The sequence below is a fragment of the Cetorhinus maximus genome, chromosome 13 (assembly GCF_964194155.1).
Source record: "Cetorhinus maximus chromosome 13, sCetMax3.hap1.1, whole genome shotgun sequence".
NCBI lineage: Eukaryota > Metazoa > Chordata > Chondrichthyes > Lamniformes > Cetorhinidae > Cetorhinus > Cetorhinus maximus.
Genome location: NC_135891.1, coordinates 37,206,655 through 37,231,285, shown reverse-complemented (window position 1 = coordinate 37,231,285; position 24,631 = coordinate 37,206,655). Strand labels below are relative to the sequence as shown.

The window sequence follows — 24,631 nt, the reverse complement described above, 5'->3', positions numbered from 1 at the left end:
AATACCTGTTTAACCTACTCTTAAATGTTAACATGATTAAGTTTAAGTTTGTCTTTTTCATTTAAGAATGTTCTTAGAGAGCAACAAGAAAGACAGGCTAGGATTTTACGAGGCAGCAGTGGCTGGAAAGTCAAGGGCTGGTTCTGGAAGCCCTGACCTGATTTTACGTGTAGCAGGCAATTAGCTGCCTGGTGTTGGGGCTTCCACCCCTTGAAAGGACAAAGTCTAATCTCCCCACGTGACGGAGGGCCCACCCACCGTTGGTTAAATACCAGCAACTGCAGGAAGACGTCCTTAAATGGCTCTTTTTTGACCACAATTTGACCAATTGGTCTAAATGCAAGAGGGTCATCTGCCAATTTCCCCACCATTGGCAACTTGCCAGCAGTGATAAGGATTAATTAAATAATCTAGATTAATTAAATAATCCAAAGATCCTTGGACCTCCCCTTTTGAACACAGACTTTTAGCATTCAGTCATTTGGTAGTATAGAATTTGAATATTGTTAAAGAGAGAGACATGTTGCCGAAGCTTTTCATCTTGGACTCATCAGGACAAATGCAAGAAAACCAAATTTCAAATGATCACAACAATTTATATTACAGGAGAAAAGGATGCTGATTGGTTGGCAAGTTGACTCTCATTGCCATGGTATTGCCATGGAGAAAGTAAAGGGGAACTATAGGCCCCACAAGCTCCTGGGTAAATCAAAAAAGACACAAGGTTTGAACATATTCTTTTTGTTTGCAGAGAATGGGTCCCTGCATATGAATGTATGTTACTTCTAGCAAGTGTAAATGAGCCACATTATGAGTTCAACTGATTGACTGTTAGTGTAGCTATTAGTGCACTCAGGATTGTTTAGCGAGTGCTCCTCAATTGCAGAATCGCATCTAACAGCAGACATTTTCTTTTGGGTTTTGCAAGTGTGGATGTTTATTGGATGTTTTTAGTTAGTCAGCTCCATGTGGAGCTATTGGGGTTGGCTTTCAGTAATGGTTCTTCCAATTGTCCACGCCAATTCTAGTGGAAGATCCATGGAAACCCATTAAGAAAATGGTGTGAGTTATGCTGAAGTTACAGTGGAAAGTCAGGAGAACTGTACATGGAAATTCAACGCCATTTTGTTTCTGCCTATGTGTGCAAATTCCTAGAGGAAATATGTTCTCTTTTTTTGAAGATTAAGATTTAATAGAAGCAATTCTTGCAGTTAGATCGTAAAGAATAAAGTGATGTTATGGAATGCGGAAAGAATATAAACTCCTGCCCAGGTTTCATTGTAAGACTTCCAAATTAAAGATATAATTAAGTAAATAATGCCAACTTGTGATATTAAATTGTATAGGGAACGCCACATAGATAAACCTTATTTAGAGCACTGGGGGGAATCGTCCGTGCCCACTGGTGGCGACAATGTGGCAAGAAGGCCAGAAATCGGTTTCACGACGTCGTGAAACCAGTTTGCGATCGTCTGCTCAGCCTGTCGATGGCGGGCTGCGTTTCCCACCATCGGACGTCAGGAATCACATTGTAATACATCGGCATATCATTATAAGGCAAGCCTGCTGGAATCATCCCCTGGATCCGCTGGATTGTCTGTCCACGTTGGCGTGATTGCACGCTGGTGCAGAACACCTCTTGAAAAGTGTGACGTGCAGAAGTCAGGACTTGCCGCCAGGGCCTTACTCATATTGTGAACATCTGAGGAGCAGAAGATGCTGGAGCCTGACATCTTCAGTATGCTGTTGCTAATGGCACACTGGAGGAACATCTGTGGCATGTTTGGTTGATTCTCATGGACATAGCTCTGCTGCAAAGCAGCTCATGGAAGTCGGAAAGTCACCATTGAGGGTCTGCTCACAATGGATCAAGGTCGAGGGGGTGGGGAGGAAGCTCCAGTTGTGTTTGGGAGAGGAAGATCTAGGATCAACTGGGAGAGGAAGAGAAGACAGGATGGGGTGAGGTTGAGAGGGGGAATGAAGGTGTCAGGATGGGGTGAGGTTGGGAGGGAGGGAGTGAAGGTGTCAGGATGGGGTGAGGTTGGGAGGGGGGAGTGAAAGTGTCAGGATTGGGTGAGGTTGGGAGGGGGGAGTGAAGGTGTCAGGATGAGGTGAGGTTGGGAGGGGGTAATGAAGGTGTCAGGATGGGGTGAGGTTGGGAGGGGGGAGTGAAGATGTCAGTTTGGGAGGGGGGAATGAAGGTGTTAGGACGGGGTAAAGTTGGGAGGGGGGATTGAAGGTGCCAGGATAGGGAGGAGGGGGGAACAGGGGAGAAGATGGCAACTGGGGAGGTAGGTGTAAGGGGGGGCAGTGAAATCTGTAAGGGAAGGTGTGTGGTGTGGGGTGGGAGTCCGGGGAGGGAGGAAGGAATGCGGAGAAGGGAGAGAGTAAGGCTGGAGGGAGTAGTAAGGCTGGAGGAAGGAGTCAGGAAGGGGAAGGACTAAGTGGGGGTGGAGTCCGGGCAGGGAGGAGGACCAAGGTGGGGGAAATCTGGGAGGGAAGGTGTTCCAAGAGGGGAAGGGGTTCCAAGGGGGAAGGGTCTGGAAGGGGGGATGTCCAGGTGAACATGCAAGGGAGGGCTCTGATGTATCCATGATTGCCTGGGAGCGAACTGAGGGTGGGTGTAGAACAAGCGAATGGTGAGAATGACCAACGGCAGAGCGAGGCGGTAGGGTGGGAGGGTGAGGGTTCGATGGTAGCAGTAGAAGGGATGGCAAGAGTAGTTGGTGGGGACTTGGAGACAGGCATGGATCCTGGTGGAGGTCGGGGAGGTGAATGTGGATGGGGTTGAGATTTTTGGGAAGGAAGGGAACATGCACGTTCACCTGGACATCCCACAAGGAAAAGGGCTGTGCCTCATGGAGGGCAGGTTGAAGGTGATGCTGGAGGATCAACTGTGATGGAGGAAAGGAAATGGCTGACTGGGGGAGGGGAAAAGATGGGGGAGCGAAAGAAAAACCAAGTCAAGACCATGCTGTCTAAATCAAAAGTGAAACGACAGTCGCGGTGGGCAAGATCAGGTGCTGCATGGGAGTGTGATCATTGGGTGGGCGGAGATGCAGGTCAGCTCAGATGGACAACAGAATGCAAACCCCAGCAGGCAGCATTGGAAATGTTCATACTGTGAGTTGGTGTGATATGGGAAGGATCTGCATGCATGGGAGGGTTTCTTTTCATTCATTCATGGGATGTGGGCTTCGCTGGCTGGGCCAGCATTTATTGCCCATCCCTCGTTGCCCTAGAGGAGGTGGTGGTGAGCTGCCTCCTTGAACCGCTGCAGTCCATGTGGTGTAGGTACACCCACAGTGCTGTTAGGAAGGGAGTTCTGGGGTTTTGACCCAGTGACAGTGAAGGAACGGTGATATATTTTCAAGTCAGGATGGTGGCGAACTTCCAGGTGGTGGTGTTCCCATCTATCTGCTGCCCTTATTCTTCTAGATGGTAGTGGTCGTGGGTTTGGAAGTTGCTGTTGAAGGAACTTTGGTGAATTCCTGCAGTGCATCTTGTAGATGGTACACACTGCTGCTACTGTGCATCGGTGGTGGAGGGAGTGAATGTTTGTGGAGGTGGTGCCAATCAAGCAGGCTGCATTGCCCTGGAAGGTGTCAAGCTTCTTGAATGTTGTTGGAGATGCACTCATCCAGACTTGCATGAGGCTCCGAAAGGCCCTGCCACACACACAAACAGACACACACACTTCTCGCTCCAAGATCACTCGTTGGTCAGCTGCTCAGCCTGCGGTGACAGACGACGAGGTTGAGGGGCTCACAGGCAAAGGGGACTCGGAGGGAGTGGACAGGCTCTGAATTCTTGAGTGGATGACTCAGGGGTGTACAGCTGCCGTTCCTCCTCCCTTCGGGTGCCCGGGGGCCCCGGCCTGACTCCTTGAGGGGAAGGAGCACCTGGAAGGATGTTGAGATACCCCATTTCCCTCTCATGTTGCCACTGTCGGAACTCACCCACGAAAGAGTGGAGGTCTGCACACATCTCCGTGTTCTGCTGGACCAGGGTCTCCATGGCATCCGCCATTCTCCACATAGAGATTTCCATACGCACACAAGTGGGCACCACTTCATCAGAGAACAGGTGGACGCACTCCTCCGACTTGCTTGCCACTCTGTTGAGGGCTTCCAACAGCTCTGTGTGATGTTCCCCCACCTTCTGCTGACTCTCCAGGATGAGTTGGGAGGCCAAATCCAGAGGCTGATCATCTGACTCTGACCTCACAGATGCCTCTTCCCCAGCAGTCCTCCAAGTGCCGATGAGCTTGGCAGAACTTGCCTCCTCCTGCTGTGGGCATGTGTCCATGCAGTGACCACCAGATTGAGCCCAAGCCTGCTGTAGATCTAGGTCCCACTGAGGTGTGTGTCTCTGCACTGGTGGAGGGTGTGGGTAAGTGCTGTGACGGGCCTGCCAGGCTGCTTATTTCCAGATCTTCAGTGGAGGAGGAGTCCTCTTGGTTGGAGGTGAGGACGTGGATGGAACTGAGGGACTGGCTGGCTGAGGGTGTCAATGAATCAAAGTAGAGATAATTAGTGCATGGCAGCAGAGTCAAAAGCGGGAGAGAGAGCATTCACATTTGCATTAAGAGAGAGATGGTGTAGTGCAGGATCTTCAAGAGGGTGTTCGCCGCAGACCTCACCGTCACTGCAAGCACGGTCCACGTCCTCACTAGTCAGCGTGATGGCACACACCTCAAAGTGAGTGAGGGGCCTAATGTGGGCCACTCTACCCACCCTGATATGGGACCTCTCCCTGCTGATGTGAGCAGGCTTCTCCTGCAAGAAAACAGACGGAGTGTGAGCAGGACACATGGCACTGCTTGGAATGTTTATGTGGTGAGCGGAGCCATGGACAGGATGAGCACATGAGCTCAAGAGGGTATAAGCCTGGTGGCGGTGTGAGGGTGTGTGTGAGAGTTAGTGGTGTTGTTCCTTGAGGTGTGAATCCCTGTGGATGTGTGATGGGCTTGTGAGTGTGTGAGTTGAGAGTGATGGGATGCATGACTTACCCTGGTGGAACAGATGAGACCATTCATCCTGTGCGGCACTGGGTGGCTGTCCTCTTTTGCAGGGCATTGGCGCTGACTACCGCTGCCACTCCCTCCCATGCTGGATTGGTGATGCAGCTACCCATCCTGCGGCCAGAGCGGGGTTAGAGTACATCATGGCAGGCCTCCACAGTGTTCAAAAGGCGCTGGAGGGACGTGTCACTGAAGCGGGGGCTTTTTGCCTGAGCCATCCTGTCTTCCATGTAGCAGTCATGGGCTGGAAGCACTGAGAGGCGTGCGTGTGGCTGCACTTTAAATATGGCACCCGGTATGATGAAGTGGCGAGGTAATGGCGTGGCGGGCGAACGAGAGCCTACCTGCCATGGAAATGGAGTGTTTCCCAGGAATGCATAATTAATATAGCAGTCTTGGAATGATACGGCGTGAGAAGCCACCATTGCCCACCTGCTACCACACTTAGTGCAAATCTGGGATGATTCTGCCCACTATATTAAGGTGTGCCCGGATCCTAGAGTAAAGGGATGTAAGTTAAAATTAGCAAAAGGAAAAATTAGGATAGATATCAGTTAAGATTACGCATGGGCCAGAATTTTCGGCTCAACGAGTGGGGGCGGGGCCCGACTGCCAAGGCATAAAATGAGACGGGGTGACATCGGGCGTGCGTCCCGGTGTCACTGCGCGTCATTTAGAGTTTCAGTTCGGCAGAGCCCACCAAACTGTCAAAGGCCTATTAAGACCATTTAAAAACTAATTAAATTAATAAATAGCTGCCCAACCAACCTTAAGGTTAGCGGGCAGGTGAAGAGCCCAGGCAGCCTTTGCATTTTTCATGGAGCCTCATCCATGGGCGGGATGAGGTTTCATGAAGTGTTTATAAATTGAATAAGAATTTTCATAAAAATTCATTGACATGTCCCAGCTCATGTGACACTATCTCCCCATGGAATGATTAACATCTGCAACAGGTAGGATGATGAAGGTGAAAACCTTAGACTAATTAAAGAGAAAGATTCATTAATTAACAAATTGCAATTTTCTTTATTGTGGATGGTGACCGAAGAGGTGTTTTATGTGTATTTATCTAGTAATACATGTGAATTACTGGTAAGGTAGTTGCTCTTCCAATCTTCACCCTCACCAGTCGAAGATAGTGCAAACTCAGAGGAAATGTGCTATGAGGCTGAGAAGTGTTGCAGAAAATCCAGGTGCTAACATTTTACTGTTAAAGTGGAGATGGGCAGTCATTTGCAACTTGTTCAATAAAAACAGAAAATGCTGGAAATACCCAGCAGATCAGGCAGCAACTGTGGACAGAGAAACAGAGTTTACACTTCAGGTCAATGACCTTTCACATTTTCATCTGATGAAAGATCATCAACTTGAAGCACTGGCCCAGATCTTCTGATTGCTGAGGATATCGCTGATGATGGCAAAGATAACGATGACCTTCCCCTTTTGCATCCTTGCAGCTGGATCTTCCTCTCCCAATTGCATCAGCAATGTTTCAGCGCAGCCATCCACGTTGGGCCCTGGTGAAGAGGAGCAGTGGAGAGGTACACGCTCCCTATTTACAAATCAGCTGCCATGTTCAAGGAAGTTTTTAAATGTTATAAGGGTTGTAGTGGAGTGAGTGAGTGGGTGGATGTGTTGGTGGGTGAGGGGCTGAGCAAGCGGGTGAGTGGGGGTGAGAAGTTGGGTTGAAGGGGTGGGTAGTCAGGCTGGGAGGTCAATGGGTGGATAGTTGGGACAAGGGAGGTGGGTAATCAGATCGTGGGGCATCAGGGGTGGCTAGTCAGTTCAGGGGGTTTGGGTAGTCAGGTCAGGGAGGCGGGTAGCGTGGTCTAGGGGACTGAGTAGTCAAATCATTAGGGGAGTTGTGGGGGAACTTGGGGATGTAGGGTTATTCTGTTAATCACTGAGTTACACCAGAAATTGAACAGCGGGATAATACTGGGGTACGTATCCGGGTAAGTATCATGCATCTAGCCCAAGTCTCTGACCCTGAGGTCAGTGTTGGAGACATTCTCATAGTGTCCCAGGCAGTGCAAATCTGCCCTTCAGAAGTTTAAACTCCCCAGGGAATTGCCATGCAAGTGCATGTGTCAGGACCTCAGATGTCTCCTAAAATGCAACAGCGGAGGAAGTCTAAACATTCCTTGCTGTTGGCATTGGAAGGTATGGTGCATTAACTCTGGTTCTCTCTTCACAGACACTGTTTGACCTGCTGAGCATTTCCAGCATCTTCTGTTTCTATTTCATATTTCCAGCATGTGCAGTATTTTGCTTTTGCAACTTGTTGAACCCAAGCTGGCACTTTCCCAATGCATGTGTTGGTTATAAGATTACTAAATTAAACAAGTTACAGCTTTCTTCCAAACTGGGCTATTATCACAAAACTGCAGAATAACCTCAAATAATAGCAAAGAGTAGGAGAAAGACTTTCTCTAAAGATTCTGACTACCACCCCCGCCCCACCCAATCTCCTGTCAGTGACTGTTACAGTCTTCTGGCCTTCATCTTCCAACCCACCAACCTCCAAATTCATCAGATCACTTTCCAGCATTTATGTTGCCGACAACTTGACCACAGCACCAAATGGATCTTACTCTACCCTTCTCTCTTCTGCTTCTTCAGAGGTTCTGTCCCCTCTGTGACATCCCTGGTACACTGTTCCACCACCTCTACTTCTAGCTACCATTTCCCTGGACCCTCACCTGGCCCAAGAATCCTTCCGTGTAAAACAGTAATTTATCTGTAATTCCATTTTTGACTGTTGGGTTTCCTTGTTTTCTAACTCTCTCGTTGTCTTGCATTTCCCAGGTCTCTCACTTCCTTAGCTATTTCTACATCATTTGTTTCCTTACACCTTAGTGCGTCTGCCTATTTCTTGATAGAGATGATCTGCTAGTCCTTCCACTTGTCATCATTTTCCTTTCTGGGTTTGTCTGTTCTTTTTTTATTAAACACATCTCCCCTTGCCCCTTCTGAGCCTGCCTTTTATGTTGAGTTCTGAAGAATGGTCTGTACCTAAAACATTTGCAAGCCTGGTCTCTCCAGCAGACTGACCTGCTGTGGGCTTCCAACATTTAGTGCTTTTGTTTCTCTAAGGATTCTTATGGGTTTCTTAATAGTGTTGTTGATGTAAGTCCAGCTCTAAACAATTGCCAATGAGGGGTGAGGAACCTATGAGAAATACTAAAGGCAGTGTTAGACTCAGTGCAGCCTTCACAGCTATTCTGCTCTGAAGTGAAATAATTAGTCAGAAAGATTAAAGCTCCATATGCCCATGTGGGATTAATTTATCCTGCAAATAAGTTTATCCAAATGTAGGAAACATTTTAGAAAATACTGGGAGCCAAAGCTAGTATCAAAGCGGCAAAGGGCTTTACAGCTCTCAAAGGAGAAGTGGAGGTCAGTTGAGTTTAGTAACACTGACTGCTACACACTGAGGATTAAATTTAAAATACAAAAAATTAGTGGTTCACAGATTAAATACAATTCATTAAACTTTTTATAGTTTGTAATCTTCACTGTGTCTTAACTAAAAAGCTTGATTTATATTTAAATTACATTTAGACCTGTATTAGAGTCACCATACTGAAATGTTTATTTTGGAGTGTGATTCTAAAACTGTACCATCCCTTTCCAATGCTTTTTGTTTCTTAAATGATGTATCAACTAACTGTTCTGTTTGTCAATCCAGAATTGAGGGCATTAGCAAATAGACAACTGCAATAAAGTTTGAATAATATTTGAGCAAAAATTGGACAGGATGTAGTAATTACAGAAATTAAACATGGACAATGGACCTTGCATTTCTACACCTATATCACTCTCATGGTAACTTTAAACAGCTCCACATTCTAAACAGTAATTTATTAAAATGCATTTCCATTGTTGTAATATGCCTATTACAACATCCATGACAATGGTAACATTCAATTCACATCTTCTCCAGGAATTCTGGATTATTTTTGCTCCAGAGTCGGATCCATTCTAAACTCCAGGGGCTTAATTTTACAGGCCATCTGTGGGTGGGAAAACAGATGGGAGACCCATAAATTAGGGCATCATGCTGTAGATGGCCTGCCTGCCCCGCCCTGATTTTATGGGCAATGGGGGAGGTGCCGGGTTGGCTGCTAACCAATTAAGAGCCTCATCCAACACCACTCTGATTTAACCGGTGGCAGGAGAGGTCTGCACCCAATGTGTAGCCCAGCAGGGTTAACCTTGAGGACTGCTGTGGGGAGAGGAGGTGGGAGGGCAGAGGTGGTAGGGAGGCAGTGTCCTCCTTCCAGGACACATGCCAATTAGATGCCCTCGCCTACAGCTTTGCCTCCCCGTGTCCACCCTCATCCCTGACCTTCCCTGCTCCCCACCCCATCCCCCTCACCATGACCAACCACCCTGGGCCCACCCCACACACCATGGCCTGCCAACCTTGCCCTGGCAACATTCTGGGTTTATCTGGGTTTGGGGGCATCCGTGGTTCTTCTTCCACCCAGGCCTCCTGCAATTCAGCAGTGACACATTCCAGGTGTGGCACAGAGCTACTGGTAGTTCTATGAGACGGGGCATACTCCTGAAGATGGTCAGAAGATGGCCATCGCTCAAAAACATTAAAGTGGAGTAAGCTAGCTAAGGGGAGGTGGGCTTGCCCCTGAACTTTACAGTGGGATGTGGGGAGACCACCTTCAGAATGTAAACCAGCCCTAGATTTATATTACAAAACAATGCAAAATTAATCGGTTCCCAGTAAGCAACCACAAGAACAGAAGAACACAAGAAAATGAAATATAAGAGTAGGCCATTCAATAAGGTCATGGCTGATCTGATTGTGGTTTTAACTTCACTTTGCTATCTTCAGCCCATAACCCTTGGCTCCCTTGTTGATCAACAATCTGTTTAACTCAGCCTTGAATATATTCAGTGACCAATCAAGTGATCAATGAAGAAACAGCATAATTTAATATTGAGGCCAAGATTATTTCTGAATCTACAATGATAGTTCTGGTTGTATAATGTTTTTTATATTCGTTTATAGGATGTGGGCATCACTGGCTAGGCCAGCATTTATTGCCCATCCCTAATTGACCTTGAGAAGCTGCTGGTGAGCTGCCTTCTTGGACTGCAGCAGTCCATGTGGTGTTGGTACATCTATAGTGCTGTTAGGAAGGGAGTTCCAGGATCAAAACCAGCGACAGTGAAGGAATGGCGATATATTTCCAAGTCAGGATGGTGTGTGGCTTGGAGGGATACTTTCAGATGGTGGTGTTCCCATATCTCTGCTGCCCTTGTCCTTCTAGGTGGTAGTGGTCGTGGGTTTGGAAGGTGCTGTCTAAGGAGCCTTGGTGAGTTCCTGCAGTGCACCTTGTAGATGGTAGCTGCTACTGTGCGACAGTGGTGGAGGGAGTGAATGTTTGTGGATGTGGTGCCAATCAAGCGGACTGCTTTGTCCTGGATGGTGTCAAGCTTCTTGAGTGTTGTGGGAGCTGCACTCATCCAGGCAAGAGGAGAGTATTCCATCACACTCAGTCGGGGTGAGTTATTCATCACATGATTCCAAGCATTTGACCTGCTTTTGTAGCCACAGTATTTATATGGTTGGTCCAGTTCAGTTCCTGATCAATGGTAACCCCCAGGATATTGATAGTGGGGGATTCACTGATGGTAATGCCATTGAATGTAAAGGGACAATGGTTAGACTCTCTCTTGTTGGAGATGGTCATTGCCTGGCACTTGTATGGCGCGAATGTTACTTGATAGCCTAAGCCTGGATATTGTCCAGGTCTTGATACTTTTGGACATGGAGTGCTTCAGTATCTGAGGAGTCGCGAATGGCACTGAACATTACGCAATCATCAGCGAACATCCCCACTTCTGACATTATCACAGAAGGAAGGTCATTGATGAAGCAGCTGAAGGTAAAGATGAAGATGGGAACTTCTGCAACAATGTCCTGGGACTGAGATGATTGACCTCCAACAACGTAACCATCTTCCTTTGTGCTAGATATGATTCCAATCAGTGGAGAGGTTTCCCCTGATTTCCACTGATTCCAGTTTTTCTAGGGCTTCTTGATGCCACATTTGGTCATATGCAGCCTTGTTGTCAAGGGCAGCCACTCTCACCTCACCTCTGGAGTTCAGCTCTTTTGTCTATGTTTGAACCAAGGCCGTAATGAGATTAGAAGCTGAGTTACCCAGGCAGAACCCAAACTGAGTGTCAGTGAGCAGATTATTGTTAAGCAAGTGCTGCTTGATAGCACTGTTGATGACCCTTCCATCACTCGAGAGTAGACTGATGGGGTGGTAATTGGCCGGGTTGGATTTGTCCTGCTTTTTGGACAATACCTGGGCAATTTTCCACATTGCTGGTTAGGTGTCAGTGTTGTAACTGTATTAGAACAGCTTGGCTAGGGGCACATCTTATCTTACTTCATCTTTGAAATCAATGCCACTGGAAAAGTGAAGTATATAGCATCAGTTTTCAGTCTGCCATCCTCCGTGAAGGAATACCTCATTAGACTTTGATTCTAGACCCTGGAACCCACGTGACACAATATTCATTTCCCCTGTGGTCTCTGTGTGGTAAAATCTTCTCTCTATCACTCTTTTTACTGTATGAATGTGCGGGGGTGACGTTGCAACCCTCCTTTCCATGTTTTGAGTGCAAATAAACTAACCCTTTGAGCTCATCCTATCTCGTGTTTGCTGAGGGCTTATCCGTAGAATACGCCACTGCTTATAAAGGGGAAAACAAATCAAAACAGCTTTCTGTTTACAGAGGGTGGTGAGAGGAGAGATTAGCGCTGTTTAAATAAATACCCTTCCTGTCCGTAACACTTGGCAAGTACTGAATTGGCTATCAAGAGATTGTGAAAGGTGCTATAAAAATGCAACTTATTTCCTTTTTTCTAGTAAACAGCTTGCTGAAAAGTATTAACAGCAAAGAGTATATTTATAGTGAACTACACACTTTGTTAAAACAACAAAACATTCCCTCGAATTAAGAGACATGCCGAAGCATTTCATCTTGCACTCTCAGGACATTTCGTAAGAATACCAGCATGGGGGAAACAACAATTTATCTCCCTATACAAAAACAAAAATACCTGGAAAAACTCAGCAGGTCTGGCAGCATCTTCAGATAGGAGCACAGTTAACGTTTCGAGTCCGAATGACCCGTTCTGTTGAAGGGTCATTCAGACTTGAAACATTAACTGTGCTCCTCTCTGTAGATGCTGCCAGACCTGCTGAGTTTTTCCAGGTATTTTTGTTTTTGTTTTGGATTTCCAGCATCCGCAGTTTTTTGCAATTTATCTCCCTATATTGGTATTGGTATTGAGTGCAAGACAAAAATGTGTCTCTTTTTTCAGCAATACTCAAGTTTTGTACTACCAAATGACAATCCCCTGAATTACCTCCCAATGTAAATTTAACCTTGGCCATTCATTTTTACAGTAATGTGTTGCGATAGTCTCATTGTTGTTCTCAAAATGACTGTCGACTGAGAAGAAGCCTGTCACAAATACATCTTTAACAATCTTTTGAAGATACATCAGTCAGAAACATAAGTTAAAAACTGAATTTCCCAAATCCATATTAAATTGACTTCTACTCACAATTACTATATGGCTATGCCCTCGTATATTGCCCTCTCTGCTAAGGGAAATAGCTTCTTTCTATTCACTCTATCTAGGCTACTCATAATTTGAAAACTAAAGTCACTAAGGTGGTGTATCTACTGTAATACAGGGCTGTATTATACAATTTTCCAGATTCCCCTCCCATCCCCCCTCCCCCTCTTGGCTAAAAGGTCGAGGGGAGCTCACCAAGGGGAAACACCGTCCATCCCACAACCATTTAATGGTCAATAAGAGGCTGGCAGCTCTCCAGCACCCTGGGACAAAGGTGAACAGTGTTGGATTGGGATTTGGGTATGTGTTTGGCAGTCTCACCAGGTGCCATACTGAATTAATTCCCACTTATGGACCCCAATTGGCCTACTGGTGGCCGGGCCGTCTCCGGTAACCCATATGGAGGTAAAAGTGCAGTGGGGGCAGGTGTGGGTGGGTAGGTGCCAGGCAGGCCACCCGCTGAATTTAACGTGTCCCCGCACCTTTATACCACCAGCGGGGGAGTGTAATATCCAACCTATATAGACAGAACATTGATCCTAGAAAACATTTTTATCAATCTCAAATCAATTTTCAATGACATCTCTTGGCCACTGAAATTTTAGTAAATTTCTTTCAACACCAGCACTTCTGAGTAGATTAAAAGCAAACTATCAGATCTCCCGTAGCACCGTTCGCTGTAAGCCAGGAGACATGCTGCTTATAATAATAGGAGTGATTATACATGTAATCTGCAACTCTGCTATTTATGTCATATTGATTCATTGGTAGCACTCTCATTGCTGCATCATAAGGCTAAGGAAGCAAGCCTATGTTCAGAACCTTGAGTATGTAATCCAGGCATACGCTCCAGTACAATGCTATTGGAGCACTGTTCTGTGGTGCTGTCTTTTATGTTAGCCTGAGGTCGTGCCTGCAGTTACCTTTGTTACACAAATCTAGATGAAGCTAGTTTTCCTCTTAACCTTGTAGCAAGAGAAAGTTTCACTGACACTGGCAGTGGTTCTATCAGTAAATTATGGGATGAAAACAGTGAATAGTAGATACATAGAGCATGAAATTTGAATTTGTAACACTGCTGGAGATAGCATAACAGAAACCACATGACCTGCTGCTGGTGCAACCCATGCTGCACCTCAGGTTGAGAGGGCACATGCACAGGTTGAACTGGTGCAATCATTCTGTCACAGAACCTTAGTGGCTGATATGAGGTTCTATTTCCAAATTTGTACCACGCAGGCTCATTCAACAAATGCGGTCATAATTCACCAAGTGTTCAGCTGCAAGAGGGGCCCAGCACTAGAGGTCCTTATGGAGCTAGACACCAACTTGTAAGTAAAGTGATTTTGAAGAACTTGTGCAAAGTTTCTGGAAGTACTCTGGAGTGTTTTTTGGAGATGCTGTGGTGAGTTCCTGGATTTAGCGGGGAGTGTTGCTGCATCCTCACAGGGAGGGCAGAACAGTAGGTGACCTGTCCATACAAAGGCTGCAACAGCATGGAGCTGCAGTGACAGTTCCTCGGTGTCCATAACACATGAATTGTGATGGATGACCCAAGTGTTTTCAGCCCAGCAATCCCTGTCAGATCCCAATAGTAGCCCACTAGTTCAAAACAATGTCCAATATTATTCTATTTTCCTCTCGAATAGTTATGTCAAATCCAGTTTTTATCTCATCAAAATCTGTATTTTTAATCTATTATACTCATTCTTCACTTCAATGGAAGTAAAAATTGGGGGAGATATAGAGCAAGCTACCAATTTGCTATTACCCATTTTGCATGATCATATAGTCAAGAGTTAACTCCCTTGGACTGTTGGAGGTGAATCTAAAAGATCTTGGCCAGATTTTGTTCTAAGTGGTAAACCAATGGCACCAATAATTTATTCGACTTGCACTTGCCCATGGATTTTTGCATGGCAATTTGCTGTCTGTCACATCTCCAAATGGCATGGTGCCCACTAGGGAAGATCTGGGATCTGTATAAATAAGTCAATCGACTGTATATCTTCTTAATCAATCAGATTGAAGAATCATTAAAGAGCAGTGCAGAGTCTGAACCAAAAAATATCATGCTTTTTCTAGTATATTAAAATCAGTGCCGTTTGCAGCTCTTGACCTGAACTAGAAAATTTCATCAATTTTTTTCTCCAATTTCTATCCTTCCCTCAGCTTCACATGGTCCATCTTCAATTCTTCCCTTCCCTAACCTCTCTGTTTCCATTTCTGGAGATAGGTTGTCAACAAATATTCATTATGAACCCACTGACTCCCACAGCCACCTTAATATGCTTTCTCACATCCAGCTTCCTCTGAGGACTCCATCCCATTCTCCCTGTTTCTGCTTCTCTGTGGCATTTGTCCTGATAATACAAACCTCCATGCTAACACTTCTGATGTGTCTTCCGTTTTCCTCAGCAGAGGATTCCTCATGCCGTCCCCCTCCTCACCCACCACCATGGTTAACAAGGCCCTCAACCATGTCCTTCCTATTTCTGGCACTTTTTCTCTCATTCCTTTCCCTCTCCCCCAGAACCACAATTGAGTCCCTCTTGTCCTCATATGCCACCCCACCAGCCTCTGAATTCAATGGACCATCTTCCGCCATTTTTGCCAACTTCAGCATGATGCTACCAGCAAACACATTTTCCCCTGCCCGCCCTGTCAGCATTCTGTGGGAACCATTCACTCCGCAACATCTTGGACTACTCCTCAATCACCTCCAAGATCCCATCCCCTTCCCATAGCACTTTTCCACGCAAGTGCAGGAGATGCAATATCTGCCCTTTTACCTCTACTGTCTTCACCGTCCAAGGCCCCAAACATTGTTGAAATGGTGATTTACTTTACTTTATTCAATTTACTTTACTTTGTTTGCTACTTACAATGTGGTCTGCTCTGTTTAATCCACAGGAATTAGCCTGCATTTGCAGTCACCTGCCATTTTAATTCTCTGTCTTACTCTCATGCTGACCTCTCTGTCCTTGGCCTCCTATGGTGTTCCAGAAAAGCTCAACACAAGCTCAAAGAACAGCACATCATCTTTCGATTAGGCACTTTACAGCCTACCAGATGCAACATTGTGTTCAACAATTTCAAACCAAAATCTCTTCCCCCATTTTGTTCCCTACTCTTCGCATGTTTCGGTCTTACTCTTGTTTTTGGTTTTGGACAGCAGCTGTTTGCCATCCTGTAATTAATATCTCTGGTAGACATATTTTGTTTCATTGTTTGAAACATATTTTGTTTCTGGAGTATTGTGTGCTGTTCTGGTTGCCTGACTACAGGAAGGATATCAGTAAGATTGAGAGAGTACAGAGAAGATTTACTAGGATGTTGCCGGGTCTTAAGGAGTTGAGTTACAGGGAAAGATTAAACAGGTTAGGACTTTATGCCATGGAGCGTAGAAGAATGAGGGGAGATTTGAAAGAAGTTTACAAAATTATGAGGGGCATAGACAGAGTAAATGCGAGTAGGCTCTTTCCACTTAGATTAGGAGAGATAAACACGAGAGGACATGGCTTTAGGGTGAAAGGGGAAAGGTTTAGGGGGAACATTAGGGGGAACTTCTTCACTCAGAGAGTGGTGAGAATGTGGAACGAGCTACCATCTGACGTGGTAAATGCGGGCTCACTCTTAAGTTTTAAGAATAAATTGGATAGATACATGGATGGGAGAGGTCTGGAGGGTTATGGACTAGGTGCAGGTCAATGGGACTAGCGGAATAATATTTCGGTACAGACTAGAAGGGCCGAATGGTCTGTTTTCTGTGCTGTAGTGTTCTATGATTCTTATCCCATTCCCACCCCTTTTGGCCCTGCACAATCAACCATTTAGTTATTTAATCTCTCCTAACTTCAACCCTCTCACTGATCCTTCCTCTTGATCTTTTTCTACCCTCTCCCATTTTAGCTGCTTAAAACCTTAAAAGCATTTCCCAGTTTTCATGAAAGGTCACAGACCTGAAATGTTAGCTCTGTTTCTCTCTCCACAGGTACTGTGTATCCTACTGAGTATTTCCAGTCATTTGCTGTTTTTATTTTATATTTATTTATTTATGGGATGTGAGCATCACTGGCTAGGCCAACATTTATTGCCCATCCCTAATTGCCCTTGTTCAAAGGGCATTTAAGAGTTTTTTGCTGTGGGTCTGGAGTCACATGTAGGCCAGACTACGTAAGGACAGCAGATTTCCTTCCCTAAAGGACATTAGCGAACTAGATGGATTTTTACAACAAAAATCAACAATAGCTTCATAGTCATCATTAGACTTTTAATTCCACATTTTTATTGAATTCAAATTCCACCATCTGCCATGATGAGATTCAAACCCAGGTCCCTGGATTACTAGTCCAGCAACAAAACCACTACACCATTGGCTCCTCTTAATGGCCGTTGGAATATTTAATTAAATGCCAATTCAGGTACAGAATATGAAGTAAAGAAAGGGAAAGACAAATTGAATTGTAAAAGAAAGAAAAAAAATCAAATTTAAAAAATCCAACAACAATTAAAAATCTGAATGAATGAGACTACACATTTGTAAAAGTTAATTTTCAGTGCCAAAGAGGCTGCTTGGCAGTAATTAAAACTTACCATGCTGTTGAAAGGGATTTATACTGGAGTGGACAATGCATAACTGTCTGTGGCGAAATTATTCCAAATCTATGACATCCAACAGAGGGCGCTAGTGAGAAGTGACTGAAGCATTCTGGGAGAAGTCACCGCAGACACCGTGACTCAGGAGGGAATCGAGGAGGACTCACAGTCAAAGAATGGAATAGCTTCAAACATTATATTGCTGTAGTGTTTCCACCCCTCCCTCCTCCTCAAACCTAAAAAAAAAGAGACAGAGGAAGAGGCAGTGCCTTCAGGAGTGCACCAGACCTGCGAGGGAAACTCTTCTGAAAGTGGATTTTAAAGAAAAAGCAGCTGATTGGTGAGTAAATCCTGGGAGCAGACTCGGAGGGAGGAGCACCGGATATAAACCTAGCTTACCTCGGGGATTCGCGGCCTTGTCTCCAGGGAGCAGACTCGGAGGGAGGAGCACCGGAGCAGTGACCTCGGGGCACAGAGTAACTGAAGCCAAAACTGAAAAAGTGACATCACTGGGAAGCTGTGACCTGATTGGTTGGTAGGAAATCTGCACCAAATTTGAAAAAAAAAACACTGCAAAGCTAATTAATAAATTAATTATCTAAATCGAGATGGCTGGGCAGGTGATGTGCTGTAGCTGTATGATGTGGGAGCTGGCAGATCCCATTGTGAGCTGCAGTGACCACATCTGCAGCAAGTGTTGGTTGCTGGAGGAACTCCGGCTCAGAATTGATGAGCTGGAGCCCAAGCTCCAGACGCTGCGGCACATACGGGAGGGGGAGAGTTACCTGGGCGCTTTGTTTCAGGAGGCGGTCACACACAGTAGATTAAGTACCTCAAATTCGGTCAGTGGTCAGGGTCAGCAGGGTGTGACTCCAAGTGAGGCAGGTAGAGGGATCCTGTGTTCAGGAACAGAGAAGCCTCAGCTCATGACCTTGTCCAGCAGGTACAAGGTACTTGCTCCCTGTGTGGATGAGGAACAGGGCTGTAGGGAGGATGAGCCAGCTGACCACTGCACCGTGGCACAGGAGGCCATTCAAGAGGGGGGAGCAAAAAGACAAGTGGTAGTTGTAGGGGATTCTATAATTAGGGGAATTGATAGCATCCTTTGTAAGCAGGATTGAGAGTCCCGCATGGTATGTTGCCTGCCTGGTGCCAGGGTGAGGGACATCCCTGACCGGCTTGAAAGGATATTGGAGAGGGAGGTGGAGGATCCAGTTGTTGTGGTCCATGTCGGGACAAATAATATAGGTAAGACTAGGAAAGAGGACCTGTTTGAGGATTATCAGGAACTAGGAACTAAATTAAAGAACAGGTCCTCAAGGGTTATAATCTCCGGATTACTACCCGAGCCACGTGCAAATTGGCATAGGGACGCGAGAATCAGGGAAGTAAACACGTGACTAAAGTAGTGGTGCGGGAAAGAGGGGTTCCATTTCCCGGGGCACTGGCATCAGTATTGAAACAGGAGGGACCTGTACCACTGGGACGGTCTCCACCTGAACCGATCTGGGACCAATGTTCTAGTGAAAAGGGTAAATAGAGTGGTCAACAGTACTTTAAACTAGAAAGTGGGGGGAAGGGGAGGGTAAAACTCCAAGAAGTATGACCAATGGGAAACAAAGCAGCAGGTTGGCGTGTGGGGGGTTGGATTCAACTTCATGGAAAATTATGAAAAAACTGAAAAGAAAGGAGAGCCCAGGAGAGGCTATTAAAGTCTCCAGAACACAAAATAGGACAGAGTGTTTGGAAAGGCCTAAGAATTTAACTTCAAGCACATCAGATAAAGAGACGACAATGAGAAAGGGGACGGGAAATACTGGACTGAAGGTGTTGAATCTGAATGCACGCAATATACGAAATAAGATAAATGAGCTTGTGGCGCAGATTGAAATTGGCAGGTATGATGTGGTGGGCATCACGGAGACATGGCTGCAAGGGGATCAGGACTGGGAGCTAAATATCCAAGGATATACATCCTATCGAAAAGATAGGCAGGTTGGCAGAGGGGGTGGGGTTGCTTTGTTAGTAAGAAATGAAATTAAATCGATAGCAAGAAATGACGTAGGGTCAGATGATGTAGAATCTGTGTGGGTAGAGTTGAGGAACCGCAAAGGTAAAAAAACCATAATGGTATGTACATATGTACAGGCCTCCGAACAGTAGTCAGGATGTGGGGCACAAGATACACCGGGAGATATAAATGGCATGTAAGAAAGGCAAGGTTACAGTCATCATGGGAGATTTCAATATGCAGGTAGACTGGAAAAATCAGGTTGGTAGTGGATCCCAAGAAAAGGAATTTGTGGAATGTCTACGAGATGGCTTTTTGGAGCAGCTTGTGGTGGAGCCCACTAGGGAACAGGCAATTCTAGATATAGTGATGTGTAATGAGGCAGATTTGATAAGGGAGCTTAAAGTGAAGGAACCCTTAGGAGGAAGTGACCATAATATGATAGAATTTACCCTGCAATTTGAGAGGAAAAAGCTGGAATCAGATGTAACAGTATTACAGTTGAATAAAGGCAACTACAGAGGCATGAGGGAGGAGCTGGCCAGAATTGACTGGGAGATGAGCCTAGCAGGAAAGACAGTGGAACAGCAATGGCAGGAGTTTCTGGGAGTAATTTGGGAGACACAGCAAAAATTCATCCCTAGGAAGAAGAAGCATACTAAAGGGAGGACGAGGCAACCATGGCTGACAAGAGAAGTCAGGGACAACATAAAAGCTAAAGAGAAAGTATACAATGCGGCGAAGAGCAATGGGAAACCAGGGGATTGGGAAGCCTACAAAGACCAACAGAGGACAACTAAAAAAGAAATAAGGAGGGAGAAGATTAAATATGAGGGTAAACTAGCCAGTAATATAAAAGAAGATTGCAAGAGTTTTTTAGATATATAAAGGGTAAGAGAGAGGCTAAAGTGGACATTGGGCCACTGGAAAATTATGCTGGAGAAGTAGTAGTGATGATCAAAGAAATGGCGGAGGAACTGAATAGGTACTTTGCGTCAGTCTTCACGGTGGAAGACACGAGTAACATCCCCAAAGTTAAAGAGAGTCAGGGGCAGAGGTGAGTATGGTGGCCATTACCAAGGAGAAGGTGCTAGGAAAACTGAAAGGTCTGAAGGTGGATAAATCACCTGGACCAGATGGATTACATCCCAGAGTTCTGAAGGAGATAGCTGAAGAGATAGTGGAGGCGTTAGTGGTGATCTTTCAGGAAATACTCGAGTCAGGGAGGGTCCCAGAGGACTGGAAAATCGCTAATGTAACCCCCCTGTTTAAGAAGGGAGTGAGGCAAAAGACGGGAAATTACAGGCCGATTAGTCTGACCTCGGTCATTGGTAAGATTTTAGAGTCTATTATTAAGGATGAGATTTCAGAATACTTGGAAGTGCATGGTAAAATAGGGCAAAGTCAGCATGGTTTCATCAAGGGGAGGTCATGCCTGACAAATCTGTTAGAATTCTTCGAGGAGGTAACGAGTAGGTTAGACAAAGGAGAGCCAATGGATGTCATCTACTTGGACTTCCAGAAGGCCTTTAACAAGGTGCCGCACAGGAGGCTGCTCAGTAAGATAAGAGCCCATGGTGTTAGAGGCAAGGTACTAGAATGGATAGAAGATTGGCTGTCTGGCAGGAGGCAGAGAGTGGGGATAAGGGGGTCCTTCTCAGGATGGCGGCTAGTGACTGGTGGAGTTCCGCAGGGGTCAGTGTTAGGACCACAACTTTTCACTTTATACATTAATGATCTAGATGAAGGAACTGAGGGCATTCTGGCTAAGTTTGCAGATGATACAAAGATAGGTGGAGGGACAGGTAGTATTGAGGAGGCGGGGAGACTGCAGAAGGATTTGGACAGGTTAGGAGAATGGGCAAAGAAGTGGCAGATGGAATACAACGTGGGGAAGTGTGAGTGTGAGGTCATGCACTTTGGTAGGAAGAATAGAGGCATAGACTATTTTCTAAATGGGGAGATAATTCAGAAATCTGGAGTGCAAAGGGATTTGGGAGTCCTAATCCAGGATTCTCTTAAGGTTAACTTGCAGGTTGAGTCGGAAGTTAGGAAGGCAAATGCAATGTTGGCATTTATTTCGAGAGGACTAGAATATAAAAGCAGGGATGTGCTGCTGAGGCTTTATAAGGCTCTGGTCAGACCACATTTAGAATATTGTGAGCAATTTTGGGCCCCGTATCTCAGGAAGGATATGCTGGCCCTGGAGAGGGTCCAGAGGAGGTTCACGAGAACGATCCCAGGGATGAAAGGCTTAACATATGAGGAACGTTTGAGAACTCTGGGTCTATACTCGATGGAGTTTAGAAGGATGAGGGGGGATCTGATTGAAACTTACAGAATACTGAAAGGCCTGGATAGAGTGGACCTGGGGAAGATGTTTCCATTAGTAGGCGACACTAGGACCCGAGGGCATAGCCTCAGAGTAAAGGGAAGACCTTTTAGAACAGAGATGAGGAGAAACTTCTTTAGCCAGAGAGTGGTGAATCTATGGAATTCATTGCCACAGAAGGCTGTGGAGGCCAGGTCATTGAGTGTATTTAAGACCGAGATAGATAGGTTCTTGATTGGTAAGGGGATTAAAGGTTACAGGGAGAAGGCGGGAGAATGGGGTTGAGAAACTTATCAGCCATGATTGAATGGCGGAGCAGACTCGATGGGCCGAATGGCGTAATTTCTGCTCCTATGTCTTATGGTCTAAGTGCAGAATTTTGCACTGTTCTATACATTTGAAAGATGAGTAAGGCTGCTAGATGCCATTTATGGGAAGTAAATGGAGGAATGTACCTTGTGTAGCATCCTCTGGATTTTCCCATTTATCTATATATGTGCACTTGCTGGAAATTGCCATCTAATCTGCTCAAAAATAATGGTGAGTCTTGTTAGCCTTACTATTATTTTCACAGCAAAATCCACAAGTATGTGTGCGGAGGGAGGCAAATTGTCACACTAAATAAAAACAGAAAGTACTGGAAAAACTCAGCAGCTCAAACTGTAGCACCTATAGAGAGAGAAACAGAGTTAAAAGAACAGAGTTAACAGTTAACAGAGTTCAGAATAAGAATCATATTGGATTCAAAATGTTTACTCTGTTTCTCTCTCCACAGATACAACCAACCCTGCTGAATTTTTTCAGCACTTTGTTTTTATTTCAGATTTCCATCATCCGTAACATTTTGCTTTTCTTACACTAAAGTTACACCTTGAAATAATTAAACAAAAAGTGTTTCTTTAACATCAAGCAAAATACCTTAGTAATATTGATATGTTTTAACTTATGGCTGCGTACAGGAAAGCAAAGATGGCTTTAATGGAAAGGTGCAGTTTTTAAAAAATGTTGACTTGCTGCAATCTAAGTCCTATTGCTGCCTGTAGATTCATCATTATTATCACCAATCTTACTGTTATTACTCATACTGAGGGTGGTTCTTGCCATTTGCTTATTTTTCAGTCCTTGTATAATGTGTAAGTTGCGTAGGTGTAAAGGTATACATTGGAAATGTATTATAAGTTTATTGGAGATTAACCACTCCTCCAAAAATAAATAAATATAAAACACTCATGCACCTAACTGTGGTACACACTCAACTCAATCAAACTGAGGTCAGGCTGGAGCCCATATTTTTGCTGTCTAAACCTCCACTTTGCTAGCCTGCCCTGCAGTAACTGTCAGGTTAATTTATTGAAAAATAAAAAAAATGAGTGCAAGATTCTCTAAATGTAAGCACATTAAACAAAACCTGCCCCTTATGCAGTCAAGCAAAACATGTTTTACAATCAATTAAAACAACCTGTCTGTCCCTTACCCAAGTCAGGCAGAACCTCATTCTAAATTAAATCAAAATTAAATCACTCCAGTCAGGCAAAAAACCCACGACTTTTTGCAGTAAATCAGAATAACTGGTAACTTTACCTCATTCAGGAAATATGCATTGGGCTAAACTTTCACTGTGAGTTTGAGTACACATTCAGCACATTTATTTGAGCACCGACTTGTTTTCTGTCAGCAGGCACTAGCTGTGCCCAGTTTTATATCCTGTAGTGTGCCCATATGCGATGGTATAAGGCCCAAAAGTAATGTTCACATCACCAAAACCAAATCGCTTGTTTAATGATCCTATTGCTTAATGTTGTTTGAGCCCCTTCTTTTTCTGAATCATAAGTCCACCTAGTCAGCATTGCCCATGGTCACCCAGCACTGACCTTATATATTCAAAGCATCCACTGAACTAGGCAAATAAAATCAAATACACATTTGAGTTAAAGATACATTATCAATTTTGTTTTGAAAGAAATATGCCAGTAAGACATCCTCTTTAAATTGTATTAAGGTGTAAATTAAAACCCTTCGTGTGTGAATTCTACCAAGTGTTTGAAGTTACAAAGTCCTATGTTCTAAAGGAAATGGACCCTTTATAACTGAATTACAGACCCCATGTGATTGTTTCATTAAATCTTTACTGGAGTTTCTGGGATCAGTGAGTTCCTGAGTAAATCTCCACTTACTTTTACACTTCCATTGATTTATGCACAATAGTAATGTTGGAGAATGGAACACTTTTTCACACTGCTTCATCCAGCTCAGCATCCAGTATGCTGGTATAGCATAGGTAAAATACAGATTAAGCATCCTGGGGGTTGGATTGGATTATAGATAGTTCTGTGCTAAGAACTGGATTGAGCCTGCACTAAATAATGTTGTGCAAGCTCTTTACAGCTCAAGGAGAGAATGAGCTGTTATTCTATTAACCCAGGCTGGAATTGAACCTGGAAACTCAAAATTGAATAGCTGCTACACCATAGTTGCCAACCCTCCAGGATGCTGCTGAGAATAAGGAGGAAGAATATTCATCTGGACATTAATTAAAATTGAGTGTTTTTATTCATTTTCTTTGAATGCTTCTGCTTATTCATCATAAGAAATATTGGGGATGGGAAAAATGCTGCTGGCTGGCAGTCAAGAATTATTCAATTGGGTAATAAAGAGTCTTTTTGCTTTGGGTTGGTGTAGGAAGACAATGGTGCTGTGAGAATGGGCATGTTGAATGACCAATGGTAGGATCATGGGTTGGAGCAAAAGGAGGCAGGTGGTTGATGAACCTCCAGGAATACATTCAACCAGGATTGGGAATCCTATACCACCTACAGGTTTTCAATTTAAGATATCTGAGCCAAACTAGCCAGAATTTGTTTCTGGTCAAAACATATAAGTGCTCGAAATGGAAGTGTCAATAGTGATGTTGTACCAGGGAGATTTGGTACTTTGTATAAGCAATAAAGGAGGGGATCTAGTCTGGATCTAACCACCTACTGTTTAACAAATAAATTAATATTATAATAATATTGAAACTCTTCTTTATTAATTAATGCA

The 24,631-nt window shown here is 44.7% G+C and overlaps 1 long non-coding RNA gene across 3 annotated transcripts in view; it reads left to right on the top strand.

The window, feature by feature from the left end:
- Positions 1-24,631, top strand: part of LOC144688550 (uncharacterized) — a 213,787-nt gene that overhangs the window by 67,623 nt on the left and 121,533 nt on the right. For 2 of the 3 annotated variants that reach the window (XR_013578434.1, XR_013578436.1), the window contains exon 2: positions 6,481-6,564. The exons of the other annotated variant lie outside the window; for it this stretch is intronic. This is a non-coding gene — a long non-coding RNA (uncharacterized LOC144688550). The remainder of the gene's footprint in view (positions 1-6,480; positions 6,565-24,631) is intronic. 3 annotated transcript variants of the gene reach the window in all.